The following is a 15,015-nucleotide window of genomic DNA, read 5'->3' as shown; positions in this document are numbered from 1 at the left end:
CTCACTGACACTCTCAGACACTCTCTATCAGTCTCTGACACTCACTGACAGTCTCAGACACTCTCTTTCACTCTCTGTCACTCTCAGACACTCTCAGACACTCTCTATCACTCTCTGACACTCTCTATCGCTCTCTGGCACTCTCTGACACACTAAATCACTCTCTATCACTCTCTGAAACACTCTGACACTCTCTATAACTCTCAGACACTCTCTGTCACTCTCTACCACTCTCTGACACTCTCTATCACTCTCTGACATTCACTGACACTCTCAGACACTCTCTTTCACTCTCTGTCACTCTCAGACACTCTCTATCACTCTCTGACACTGTCTATCTCTCTCTGACACTCTCTATCGCTCTCTGACACTCTCTGACACACTCAATCACTCTCTATCACTCTCTGACACACTCAGACACTCTCTATCACTCTATGACACTCTCTGACACTCTCTATCACTCTCTGTCACTCTCTATCACTCTCTGACACACTCTGACACTCTCTGACACTCTCAGACACTCTCTGTCACACTCTGACACGGTCTGACACTCGCCATCACTCTCTGACACTCTCTGACACTCTCTGACACTCTCAGACACTCTCAATCACACTCCGTATCACTCTCTGAAACTCTCTGACACTCTCTATCAATCTCTGACACTTTCTGACACTCTCTATTACTCAATGACACTCTGTGACACTCTCTATCCCTCTCTATCACTCTCTGACACTCTCTGACACACTCTGACACACTCTGACACTCTCTGACACTCTCATAGGCTCTCTATCACTCTCCATCACTCTCTGTCACTCTCTATCACTCTCTGACACTCTCTGACACTCTCTATCACTCTCTGACACTCTCTGACACTCTCAGAGGGTCTCTATCACTCTCTATCACTCACTGACACTCTCAGACACCCTCTATCAGTCTCTGACACTCACTGTCACTCTCAGACAATCGCAGACACTCTCAGACACTCTCTATCACTCTCTGACACTCTCTATCACTCTCTGACACTCTCTATCACTCTCTGACACTCTCTGACACACTCAATCACTCTCTATCACTCTCTGAAGCACTCTGACACTCTCTATCACTCTATGACACTCTCTGACACACTCAGACACTCTCTATCACTCTCTGACACATTCTGACACTCTCTGACACTCTCAGACACTCTCTGTCACTCTCTGTCACTCTCTGTCACTCTCTATCAATCTCTGACACTCTCTATCACTCTCTATATCTCTCTTACACTCTCTATCACTCTCTGACACTCTCTGACACTCTCTATCACTCTCTGACACTCTCTATCACTTTCTATCACTCTCTTACACTCTCTATCACTCTCTGACACTCTCTGACACTCCCTATCACACTCTATCACTCTCTGACACTCACTGACACTCTCAGACACTCGCTGTCACTCTCAGACACTCTCTGTCACTCTCTGACACTCTCTGACACTCTCTGACACTCTCTATCACTCTCTGACACTATCTGTCACTCACTGACACTCTCTTTCGCTCTCTGACACTCTCTGACACTCTCAGAGACTCTCTATCACTCTCAATCACTCTCTGACACTCTCTGACACTCTCAGAATCTCTCTCGCACTCTCTGAAACTCTCTGACACTCTCAGAGACTCTCTATCACTCTCTATCACTCTCTGACATTCTCTATCACTCTCTGACATTCTCAGACTCGCTCTGTCACTCTCTGACACGCCCTATCACTCTCTGACACTCTCTGACACTCTCTATCACTCAATGACCCTCTGTGACACTCTCTATCACTCTCCATCACTCTCTGACACTCTCTGACACTCTCTGACACACTCTGACACTCTCAGACACTCTCTCTCACACTCCGTATCACTCTCTGACACTCTCTGACACTCTCTATCACTCTCTGACACTCTCTGTAACTCTCTATCACTCTCTGACACTCTCTATCACTCTCTATCAATCTCTGACACACTCTGACACTCTCTATCACTCTCTGACACTCTCTGTCACTCTCTATCACTCTCTATCACTCTCTGACACTCTCTGACACTCTCTATCACTCTCTGACACTCTCTATCACTCTCTATCACTCTCTATCACTCTCTGACACTCTCTGACACTCTCTGGCACTCTCTATCACTCTCTGACACTCTCTATCACTCTCTGACACACTCTGACACTCTCTATCACTCTCTTTCACTCTCTGACACTCTCTGACACTCTCTATCACTCTCTATCAATCTCTGACACTCCCTGACACTCACTATTAATCAATGACAACCTGTAAGACACTCTATGACTCTCTGAAACTCTCTGACACACTCTGACACTCTCTATCACTCTCTATCACTCTCTGACACTCTCTGACACTCTCTGAGACTCTCCATCACTCTATGACACTCTCTGACACTCTCTATCACTCTCTATCACTCTCTGACACTCACTATCACTCTCTTACACTCTCTGACACTCTCTATCACTCTCCATCACTCTATGACACTCTCTGACACTCTCTATCACTCTCTATCACTCTCAGAGACTCTCTATCACTCTCTATCACTCTCTGACATTCTCTATCACTCTCTGACATTCTCAGACTCGCTCTGTCACTCTCTGACACGCCCTATCACTCTCTGACACTCTCTGACACTCTCTATCACTCAATGACCCTCTGTGACACTCTCTATCACTCTCCATCACTCTCTGACACTCTCTGACACTCTCTGACACACTCTGACACTCTCAGACTCTCTCTATCATACTCCGTATCACTCTCTGACACTCTCTGACACTCTCTATCACTCTCTGACACTCTCTGTAACTCTCTATCACTCTCTGACACTCTCTATCACTCTCTATCACTCTCTGACACACTCTGACACTCTCTATCACTCTCTGACACTCTCTGTCACTCTCTATCACTCTCTATCACTCTCTGACACTCTCTGACACTCTCTATCACTCTCTGACACTCTCTATCACTCTCTATCACTCTCTATCACTCTCTGACACTCTCTGACACTCTCTGACACTCTCTATCACTCTCTGACACTCTCTATCACTCTCTATCACTCTCTGACACACTCTGACACTCTCTATCACTCTCTTTCACTCTCTGACACTCTCTGACACTCTTTATCACTCTCTATCAATCTCTGACACTCCCTGACACTCACTATTAATCAATGACACTCTGTGACACTCTCTATGACTCTCTGAAACTCTCTGACACACTCTGACACTCTCTATCACTCTCTATCACTCTCTGACACTCTCTGACACTCTCTATCACTCTCTGACACTCTCTATCACTCTCTATCACTCTCTATCACTCTCTGACACTCTCTGACACTCTCTGGCACTCTCTATCACTCTCTGACACTCTCTATCACTCTCTGACACACTCTGACACTCTCTATCACTCTCTTTCACTCTCTGACACTCTCTGACACTCTCTATCACTCTCTATCAATCTCTGACACTCCCTGACACTCACTATTAATCAATGACAACCTGTAAGACTCTCTATGACTCTCTGAAACTCTCTGACACACTCTGACACTCTCTATCACTCTCTATCACTCTCTGACACTCTCTGACACTCTCTGAGACTCTCCATCACTCTATGACACTCTCTGACACTCTCTATCACTCTCTATCACTCTCTGACACTCACTATCACTCTCTTACACTCTCTGACACTCTCTATCACTCTCCATCACTCTATGACACTCTCTGACACTCTCTATCACTCTCTATCACTCTCAGAGACTCTCTATCACTCTCTATCACTCTCTGACATTCTCTATCACTCTCTGACATTCTCAGACTCGCTCTGTCACTCTCTGACACGCCCTATCACTCTCTGACACTCTCTGACACTCTCTATCACTCAATGACCCTCTGTGACACTCTCTATCACTCTCCATCACTCTCTGACACTCTCTGACACTCTCTGACACACTCTGACACTCTCAGACTCTCTCTATCATACTCCGTATCACTCTCTGACACTCTCTGACACTCTCTATCACTCTCTGACACTCTCTGTAACTCTCTATCACTCTCTGACACTCTCTATCACTCTCTATCACTCTCTGACACACTCTGACACTCTCTATCACTCTCTGACACTCTCTGTCACTCTCTATCACTCTCTATCACTCTCTGACACTCTCTGACACTCTCTATCACTCTCTGACACTCTCTATCACTCTCTATCACTCTCTATCACTCTCTGACACTCTCTGACACTCTCTGACACTCTCTATCACTCTCTGACACTCTCTATCACTCTCTATCACTCTCTGACACACTCTGACACTCTCTATCACTCTCTTTCACTCTCTGACACTCTCTGACACTCTTTATCACTCTCTATCAATCTCTGACACTCCCTGACACTCACTATTAATCAATGACACTCTGTGACACTCTCTATGACTCTCTGAAACTCTCTGACACACTCTGACACTCTCTATCACTCTCTATCACTCTCTGACACTCTCTGACACTCTCTGAGACTCTCCATCACTCTATGACACTCTCTGACACTCTCTATCACTCTCTATCACTCTCTGACACTCACTATCACTCTCTTACACTCTCTGACACTCTCTATCACTCTCTGACACTCTCTGACACTCTCTATCACTCTCTATCACTCTCTGACACTCTCTGACACTCTCTATCACTCAATGACACTCTCTATCACTCTCCATCACTCTCTGACACTCTCTGACACACTCTGACACTCTCAGACACTCTCAGACACTATCAATCACACTCTGTATCACTCTCTGACACTCTCTGACACTCTCTATCACTCTCTGACACTTTCTGACACTCTCTATTACTCAATGACACTCTGTGACACTCTCTATCCCTCTCTATCACTCTATGACACTCTCTGACGCTATCTATCACTCTCTATCACTCTCTGACACTCTCTGACACACTCTGACACTCTCTATCACTCTCGATCACTCTCCATCACTCTCTGACACTCTGTGACACTCTCTGACACTCTCCATCACTCTCTGACACTCTCTGAAACTCTCTATCACTCTCTATCACTCTCTGACACTCTCTGACACCCTCTGACACACTCTGACACTCTCTGGCACTCTCATAGGCTCTCTATCACTCTCCATCACTCTCTGCCAATCTCTATCACTCTCTGACACTCTCAGACACTCTCTATCACTCTCTGACACTCTCTGACACTCTCAGAGGGTCTCTATCACTCTCTAACACTCACTGACACTCTCAGACACCCTCTATCAGTCTCTGACACTCACTGACACTCTCAGACACTCTCTTTCACTCTCTGTCACTCTCAGACAATCGCAGACACTCTCAGACACTCTCTATCACTCTCTGACACTGTCTATCTCTCTCTGACACTCTCTATCGCTCTCTGACACTCTCTGACACACTCAATCACTCTCTATCACTCTCTGACACACTCAGACACTCTCTATCACTCTATGACACTCTCTGACACTCTCTATCACTCTCTGTCACTCTCTATCACTCTCTGACACACTCTGACACTCTCTGACACTCTCAGACACTCTCTGTCACACTCTGACACGGTCTGACACTCGCCATCACTCTCTGACACTCTCTGACACTCTCTGACACTCTCAGACACTCTCAATCACACTCCGTATCACTCTCTGAAACTCTCTGACACTCTCTATCAATCTCTGACACTTTCTGACACTCTCTATTACTCAATGACACTCTGTGACACTCTCTATCCCTCTCTATCACTCTCTGACACTCTCTGACACCCTCTGACACACTCTGACACTCTCTGACACTCTCATAGGCTCTCTATCACTCTCCATCACTCTCTGTCACTCTCTATCACTCTCTGACACTCTCTGACACTCTCTATCACTCTCTGACACTCTCTGACACTCTCAGAGGGTCTCTATCACTCTCTATCACTCACTGACACTCTCAGACACCCTCTATCAGTCTCTGACACTCACTGTCACTCTCAGACAATCGCAGACACTCTCAGACACTCTCTATCACTCTCTGACACTCTCTATCACTCTCTGACACTCTCTATCACTCTCTGACACTCTCTGACACACTCAATCACTCTCTATCACTCTCTGAAGCACTCTGACACTCTCTATCACTCTATGACACTCTCTGACACACTCAGACACTCTCTATCACTCTCTGACACATTCTGACACTCTCTGACACTCTCAGACACTCTCTGTCACTCTCTGTCACTCTCTGTCACTCTCTATCAATCTCTGACACTCTCTATCACTCTCTATATCTCTCTTACACTCTCTATCACTCTCTGACACTCTCTGACACTCTCTATCACTCTCTGACACTCTCTATCACTTTCTATCACTCTCTTACACTCTCTATCACTCTCTGACACTCTCTGACACTCCCTATCACACTCTATCACTCTCTGACACTCACTGACACTCTCAGACACTCGCTGTCACTCTCAGACACTCTCTGTCACTCTCTGACACTCTCTGACACTCTCTGACACTCTCTATCACTCTCTGACACTATCTGTCACTCACTGACACTCTCTTTCGCTCTCTGACACTCTCTGACACTCTCAGAGACTCTCTATCACTCTCAATCACTCTCTGACACTCTCTGACACTCTCAGAATCTCTCTCGCACTCTCTGAAACTCTCTGACACTCTCAGAGACTCTCTATCACTCTCTATCACTCTCTGACATTCTCTATCACTCTCTGACATTCTCAGACTCGCTCTGTCACTCTCTGACACGCCCTATCACTCTCTGACACTCTCTGACACTCTCTATCACTCAATGACCCTCTGTGACACTCTCTATCACTCTCCATCACTCTCTGACACTCTCTGACACTCTCTGACACACTCTGACACTCTCAGACACTCTCTCTCACACTCCGTATCACTCTCTGACACTCTCTGACACTCTCTATCACTCTCTGACACTCTCTGTAACTCTCTATCACTCTCTGACACTCTCTATCACTCTCTATCAATCTCTGACACACTCTGACACTCTCTATCACTCTCTGACACTCTCTGTCACTCTCTATCACTCTCTATCACTCTCTGACACTCTCTGACACTCTCTATCACTCTCTGACACTCTCTATCACTCTCTATCACTCTCTATCACTCTCTGACACTCTCTGACACTCTCTGGCACTCTCTATCACTCTCTGACACTCTCTATCACTCTCTGACACACTCTGACACTCTCTATCACTCTCTTTCACTCTCTGACACTCTCTGACACTCTCTATCACTCTCTATCAATCTCTGACACTCCCTGACACTCACTATTAATCAATGACAACCTGTAAGACACTCTATGACTCTCTGAAACTCTCTGACACACTCTGACACTCTCTATCACTCTCTATCACTCTCTGACACTCTCTGACACTCTCTGAGACTCTCCATCACTCTATGACACTCTCTGACACTCTCTATCACTCTCTATCACTCTCTGACACTCACTATCACTCTCTTACACTCTCTGACACTCTCTATCACTCTCCATCACTCTATGACACTCTCTGACACTCTCTATCACTCTCTATCACTCTCAGAGACTCTCTATCACTCTCTATCACTCTCTGACATTCTCTATCACTCTCTGACATTCTCAGACTCGCTCTGTCACTCTCTGACACGCCCTATCACTCTCTGACACTCTCTGACACTCTCTATCACTCAATGACCCTCTGTGACACTCTCTATCACTCTCCATCACTCTCTGACACTCTCTGACACTCTCTGACACACTCTGACACTCTCAGACTCTCTCTATCATACTCCGTATCACTCTCTGACACTCTCTGACACTCTCTATCACTCTCTGACACTCTCTGTAACTCTCTATCACTCTCTGACACTCTCTATCACTCTCTATCACTCTCTGACACACTCTGACACTCTCTATCACTCTCTGACACTCTCTGTCACTCTCTATCACTCTCTATCACTCTCTGACACTCTCTGACACTCTCTATCACTCTCTGACACTCTCTATCACTCTCTATCACTCTCTATCACTCTCTGACACTCTCTGACACTCTCTGACACTCTCTATCACTCTCTGACACTCTCTATCACTCTCTATCACTCTCTGACACACTCTGACACTCTCTATCACTCTCTTTCACTCTCTGACACTCTCTGACACTCTTTATCACTCTCTATCAATCTCTGACACTCCCTGACACTCACTATTAATCAATGACACTCTGTGACACTCTCTATGACTCTCTGAAACTCTCTGACACACTCTGACACTCTCTATCACTCTCTATCACTCTCTGACACTCTCTGACACTCTCTATCACTCTCTGACACTCTCTATCACTCTCTATCACTCTCTATCACTCTCTGACACTCTCTGACACTCTCTGGCACTCTCTATCACTCTCTGACACTCTCTATCACTCTCTGACACACTCTGACACTCTCTATCACTCTCTTTCACTCTCTGACACTCTCTGACACTCTCTATCACTCTCTATCAATCTCTGACACTCCCTGACACTCACTATTAATCAATGACAACCTGTAAGACTCTCTATGACTCTCTGAAACTCTCTGACACACTCTGACACTCTCTATCACTCTCTATCACTCTCTGACACTCTCTGACACTCTCTGAGACTCTCCATCACTCTATGACACTCTCTGACACTCTCTATCACTCTCTATCACTCTCTGACACTCACTATCACTCTCTTACACTCTCTGACACTCTCTATCACTCTCCATCACTCTATGACACTCTCTGACACTCTCTATCACTCTCTATCACTCTCAGAGACTCTCTATCACTCTCTATCACTCTCTGACATTCTCTATCACTCTCTGACATTCTCAGACTCGCTCTGTCACTCTCTGACACGCCCTATCACTCTCTGACACTCTCTGACACTCTCTATCACTCAATGACCCTCTGTGACACTCTCTATCACTCTCCATCACTCTCTGACACTCTCTGACACTCTCTGACACACTCTGACACTCTCAGACTCTCTCTATCATACTCCGTATCACTCTCTGACACTCTCTGACACTCTCTATCACTCTCTGACACTCTCTGTAACTCTCTATCACTCTCTGACACTCTCTATCACTCTCTATCACTCTCTGACACACTCTGACACTCTCTATCACTCTCTGACACTCTCTGTCACTCTCTATCACTCTCTATCACTCTCTGACACTCTCTGACACTCTCTATCACTCTCTGACACTCTCTATCACTCTCTATCACTCTCTATCACTCTCTGACACTCTCTGACACTCTCTGACACTCTCTATCACTCTCTGACACTCTCTATCACTCTCTATCACTCTCTGACACACTCTGACACTCTCTATCACTCTCTTTCACTCTCTGACACTCTCTGACACTCTTTATCACTCTCTATCAATCTCTGACACTCCCTGACACTCACTATTAATCAATGACACTCTGTGACACTCTCTATGACTCTCTGAAACTCTCTGACACACTCTGACACTCTCTATCACTCTCTATCACTCTCTGACACTCTCTGACACTCTCTGAGACTCTCCATCACTCTATGACACTCTCTGACACTCTCTATCACTCTCTATCACTCTCTGACACTCACTATCACTCTCTTACACTCTCTGACACTCTCTATCACTCTCTGACACTCTCTGACACTCTCTATCACTCTCTATCACTCTCTGACACTCTCTGACACTCTCTATCACTCAATGACACTCTCTATCACTCTCCATCACTCTCTGACACTCTCTGACACACTCTGACACTCTCAGACACTCTCAGACACTATCAATCACACTCTGTATCACTCTCTGACACTCTCTGACACTCTCTATCACTCTCTGACACTTTCTGACACTCTCTATTACTCAATGACACTCTGTGACACTCTCTATCCCTCTCTATCACTCTATGACACTCTCTGACGCTATCTATCACTCTCTATCACTCTCTGACACTCTCTGACACACTCTGACACTCTCTATCACTCTCGATCACTCTCCATCACTCTCTGACACTCTGTGACACTCTCTGACACTCTCCATCACTCTCTGACACTCTCTGAAACTCTCTATCACTCTCTATCACTCTCTGACACTCTCTGACACCCTCTGACACACTCTGACACTCTCTGGCACTCTCATAGGCTCTCTATCACTCTCCATCACTCTCTGCCAATCTCTATCACTCTCTGACACTCTCAGACACTCTCTATCACTCTCTGACACTCTCTGACACTCTCAGAGGGTCTCTATCACTCTCTATCACTCACTGACACTCTCAGACACCCTCTATCAGTCTCTGACACTCACTGACACTCTCAGACACTCTCTTTCACTCTCTGTCACTCTCAGACAATCGCAGACACTCTCAGACACTCTATATCACTCTCTGACACTCTCTATCACTCTCTGACACTCTCTATCACTCTCTGACACTCTCTGACACACTCAATCACTCTCTATCACTCTCTGAAGCACTCTGACACTCTCTATCACTCTATGACACTCTCTGACACTCTCTATCACTCTCTATCACTCTCTGACACACTCTGACACTCTCTGACACTCTCAGACACTCTCTGTCACTCTCTGTCACTCTCTGTCACTCTCTATCAATCTCTGACACTCTCTATCACTCTCTATATCTCTCTTACACTCTCTATCACTCTCTGACACTCTCTGACACTCTCTATCACTCTCTGACACTCTCTATCACTTTCTATCACTCTCTTACACTCTCTATCACTCTCTGACACTCTCTGACACTCCCTATCACACTCTATCACTCTCTGACACTCACTGAAACTCTCAGACACTCGCTGTCACTCTCAGACACTCTCTGTCACTCTCTGACACTCTCTGACACTCTCTGACACTCTCTATCACTCTCTGACACTATCTGTCACTCACTGACACTCTCTTTCGCTCTCTGACACTCTCTGACACTCTCAGAGACTCTCTATCACTCTCTATCACTCTCTGACACTCTCTGACACTCTCAGAATCTCTCTCGCACTCTGTGAAACTCTCTGACACTCTCAGAGACTCTCTATCACTCTCTATCACTCTCTGACATTCTCAGACTCGCTCTGTCACTCTCTGACACGCCCTATCACTCTCTGACACTCTCTGACACTCTCTATCACTCAATGACCCTCTGTGACACTCTCTATCACTCTCCATCACTCTCTGACACTCTCTGACACTCTCTGACACACTCTGACACTCTCAGACACTCTCTATCACACTCCGTATCACTCTCTGACACTCTCTGACACTCTCTATCACTCTCTGACACTCTCTGTAACTCTCTGACACTCTCTGTAACTCTCTATCACTCTCTATCACTCTCTGACACACTCTGACACTCTCTATCACTCTCTGACACTCTCTGTCACTCTCTATCACTCTCTATCACTCTCTGACACTCTCTGACACTCTCTATCACTCTCTGACACTCTCTATCACACTCTATCACTCTCTATCACTCTCTGACACTCTCTGACACTCTCTGACACTCTCTATCACTCTCTGACACTCTCTATCACTCTCTATCACTCTCTGACACACTCTGACACTCTCTATCACTCTCTTTCACTCTCTGACACTCTCTGACACTCTCTATCACTCTCTATCAATCGCTGACACTCCCTGACACTCACTATTAATCAATGACACTCTGTGACACTCTCTATGACTCTCTGAAACTCTCTGACACACTCTGACACTCTCTATCACTCTCTAGCACTCTCTGACACTCTCTGACACTCTCTGAGACTCTCCATCACTCTATGACACTCTCTGACACTCTCTATCACTCTCTATCACTCTTTGACACTCACTATCACTCTCTTACACTCTCTGACACTCTCTATCACTCTCTGACACACACTGACACTCTCAGACACTCTCTGCCGCTCACTATCACTCTCTGACTCTCTCTATCACTCTCTGAATCTCTCTGACACTCTCAGAGGCTCTCTATAACTCTCTATCACTCACTGACACTCTCAGACACTCACTATCACTCTCTGACACTCACTGACACTCTCAGACACTCTCTTTCACTCTCTGTCACTCTCAGACAATCTCAGACACTCTCTATCACTCTCTGAAACTGTCTATCGCTCTCTGAAACTCTCTGACACACTCAATCACACTCTATCACTCTCTGACACACTCTATCACTCTCTATCACTCTCTGACACACTCTGACACTCTCTATCACTCTCTGACACTCTCTGACACTCTCTATCACTCTCTATTACTCTCTATCACTCTCTGACACACTCTGACACTCTCTGACACTCTCAGACACTCTCTATCACACTCTGACACGGTCTGACACTCTCCATCACTCTCTGACACTCTCTGACACTCTCAGACACTCTCTGACACTCTCTGACACTCTCTATCACTCTCTATCACTCTCTATCACTCTCTGACACACTCTGACACTCTCTGACACTCTCAGACACTCTCTATCACACTCTGACACGGTCTGACACTCTCCATCACTCTCTGACACTCTCTGACACTCTCTATCACTCTCTATCACTCTCTATCACTCTTTGACACTTTGTGACAATCTCTGACACTCTCCATCACTCTCTGACACTCTCTGAAACTCTCTATCACACTCTATCACTCTCTGACACTCTCTGACACCCTCTGACACACTCTGACACACTCTGACAATCTCTGACACTCTCATAGGCTCTCTATCACTCTCTATCACTCTCTGTCACTCTCTATCACTCTCTGACACTCTCTGACACTCTCTATCACACTCTGACACTCTCTGACACTCTCAGAGGGTCTCTATCACTCTCTATCACTCACTGACACTCTCAGACACTCTCTATCAGTCTCTGACACTCACTGACAGTCTCAGACACTCTCTTTCACTCTCTGTCACTCTCAGACACTCTCAGACACTCTCTATCACTCTCTGACACTCTCTATCGCTCTCTGGCACTCTCTGACACACTAAATCACTCTCTATCACTCTCTGAAACACTCTGACACTCTCTATAACTCTCAGACACTCTCTGTCACTCTCTACCACTCTCTGACACTCTCTATCACTCTCTGACATTCACTGACACTCTCAGACACTCTCTTTCACTCTCTGTCACTCTCAGACACTCTCTATCACTCTCTGACACTGTCTATCTCTCTCTGACACTCTCTATCGCTCTCTGACACTCTCTGACACACTCAATCACTCTCTATCACTCTCTGACACACTCAGACACTCTCTATCACTCTATGACACTCTCTGACACTCTCTATCACTCTCTGTCACTCTCTATCACTCTCTGACACACTCTGACACTCTCTGACACTCTCAGACACTCTCTGTCACACTCTGACACGGTCTGACACTCGCCATCACTCTCTGACACTCTCTGACACTCTCTGACACTCTCAGACACTCTCAATCACACTCCGTATCACTCTCTGACACTCTCTGACACTCTCTATCAATCTCTGACACTTTCTGACACTCTCTATTACTCAATGACACTCTGTGACACTCTCTATCCCTCTCTATCACTCTATGACAATCTCTGACGCTATCTATCACTCTCTATCACTCTCTGACACTCTCTGACACACTCTGACACGATCTATCACTCTCTATCACTCTCTATCACTCTCTGACACACTCTGACACTCACTGACACTCTCATAGGCTCTCTATCACTCTCTATCACTCTCTGTCACTCTCTATCACTCTCTGACACTCTCAGACAATCTCTATCAGTCTCTGACACTCACTGATACTCTCAGACACTCTCTATCACTCTCTGTCACTCTCAGACACTCGCAGACACTCTCTATCGCTCTCTGACACTCTCTATCACTCTCTGACACTCTCTATCGCTCTCTGACACTCTCTGACACACTCAATCACTCTCTGACACTATCTGAAACACTCTGACACTCTCTCTCACTCTATGACACTCTCTGACACTCTCTATCACTCTCTATCACTCTCTGACACACTCTGACACTCTCTGACACTCTCAGACAATCTCTGTCACTCTCTGTCACTCTCTATCAATCTCTGACACTCTCTATCACTCTCTATCACTCTCTGACACTCTCTATCACTCTCTGACACTCTCTGACAATCTCTATCACACTCTGACACTCTCTATCACTCTATGACACTCTCTGACACTCTCTACCACTCTCTGACACACTCTGACACACTCTGACACTCTCAGACACTCTCTATCACACTCTGACACGGTCTGACACTCTCCATCAAACTCTGACACTCTCTGACACTCTCTGACACTCTCAGACACTCTCAATCACACTCCGTATCACACTCTGACACTCTCTGACACTCTCTGACACTCTCTGACACTTTCTGACACTCTCTATCACTCTCTGACATTTTCTGACACTCTCTATTACTCAATGACACTCTGTGACACTCTCTATCCCTCTCTATCACTCTCTGACACTCTCTGACACACTCTGACACTCTCTATCACTCTCTATCACTCTCTGACACTTTGTGACAATCTCTGACACTCTCCATCACTCTCTGACACTCTCTGAAACTCTCTATCACACTCTGATACTCACTGACACTCTCATAGGCTCTCTATCACTCTCTATCACTCTCTGTCACTCTCTATCACTCTCTGACACTGTCTGACACTCTCTATCACTCTCTGACACTCTCTGACACTCTCAGAGTGTCTCTATCACTCTCTATCACTCACTGACACTCTCAGACACTCTCTGACACTCACTGACACTCTGAGACACTCTCTGTCACTCTCTGTCACTCTCAGACACGCTCAGACACTCTCTATCACTCTCTGACACTCTTCATCACTTTCTGACACTCTCTGACACTCTCTGTTGCTCTCTGACACTCTCACACACTCTGGCACTATCTGACACTCTTTATCAC

The sequence above is a fragment of the Heterodontus francisci genome, chromosome 18 (genome assembly GCF_036365525.1).
Source record: "Heterodontus francisci isolate sHetFra1 chromosome 18, sHetFra1.hap1, whole genome shotgun sequence".
In the NCBI taxonomy this organism is placed as follows: domain Eukaryota; kingdom Metazoa; phylum Chordata; class Chondrichthyes; order Heterodontiformes; family Heterodontidae; genus Heterodontus; species Heterodontus francisci.
This window is presented reverse-complemented; position numbering follows the sequence as displayed.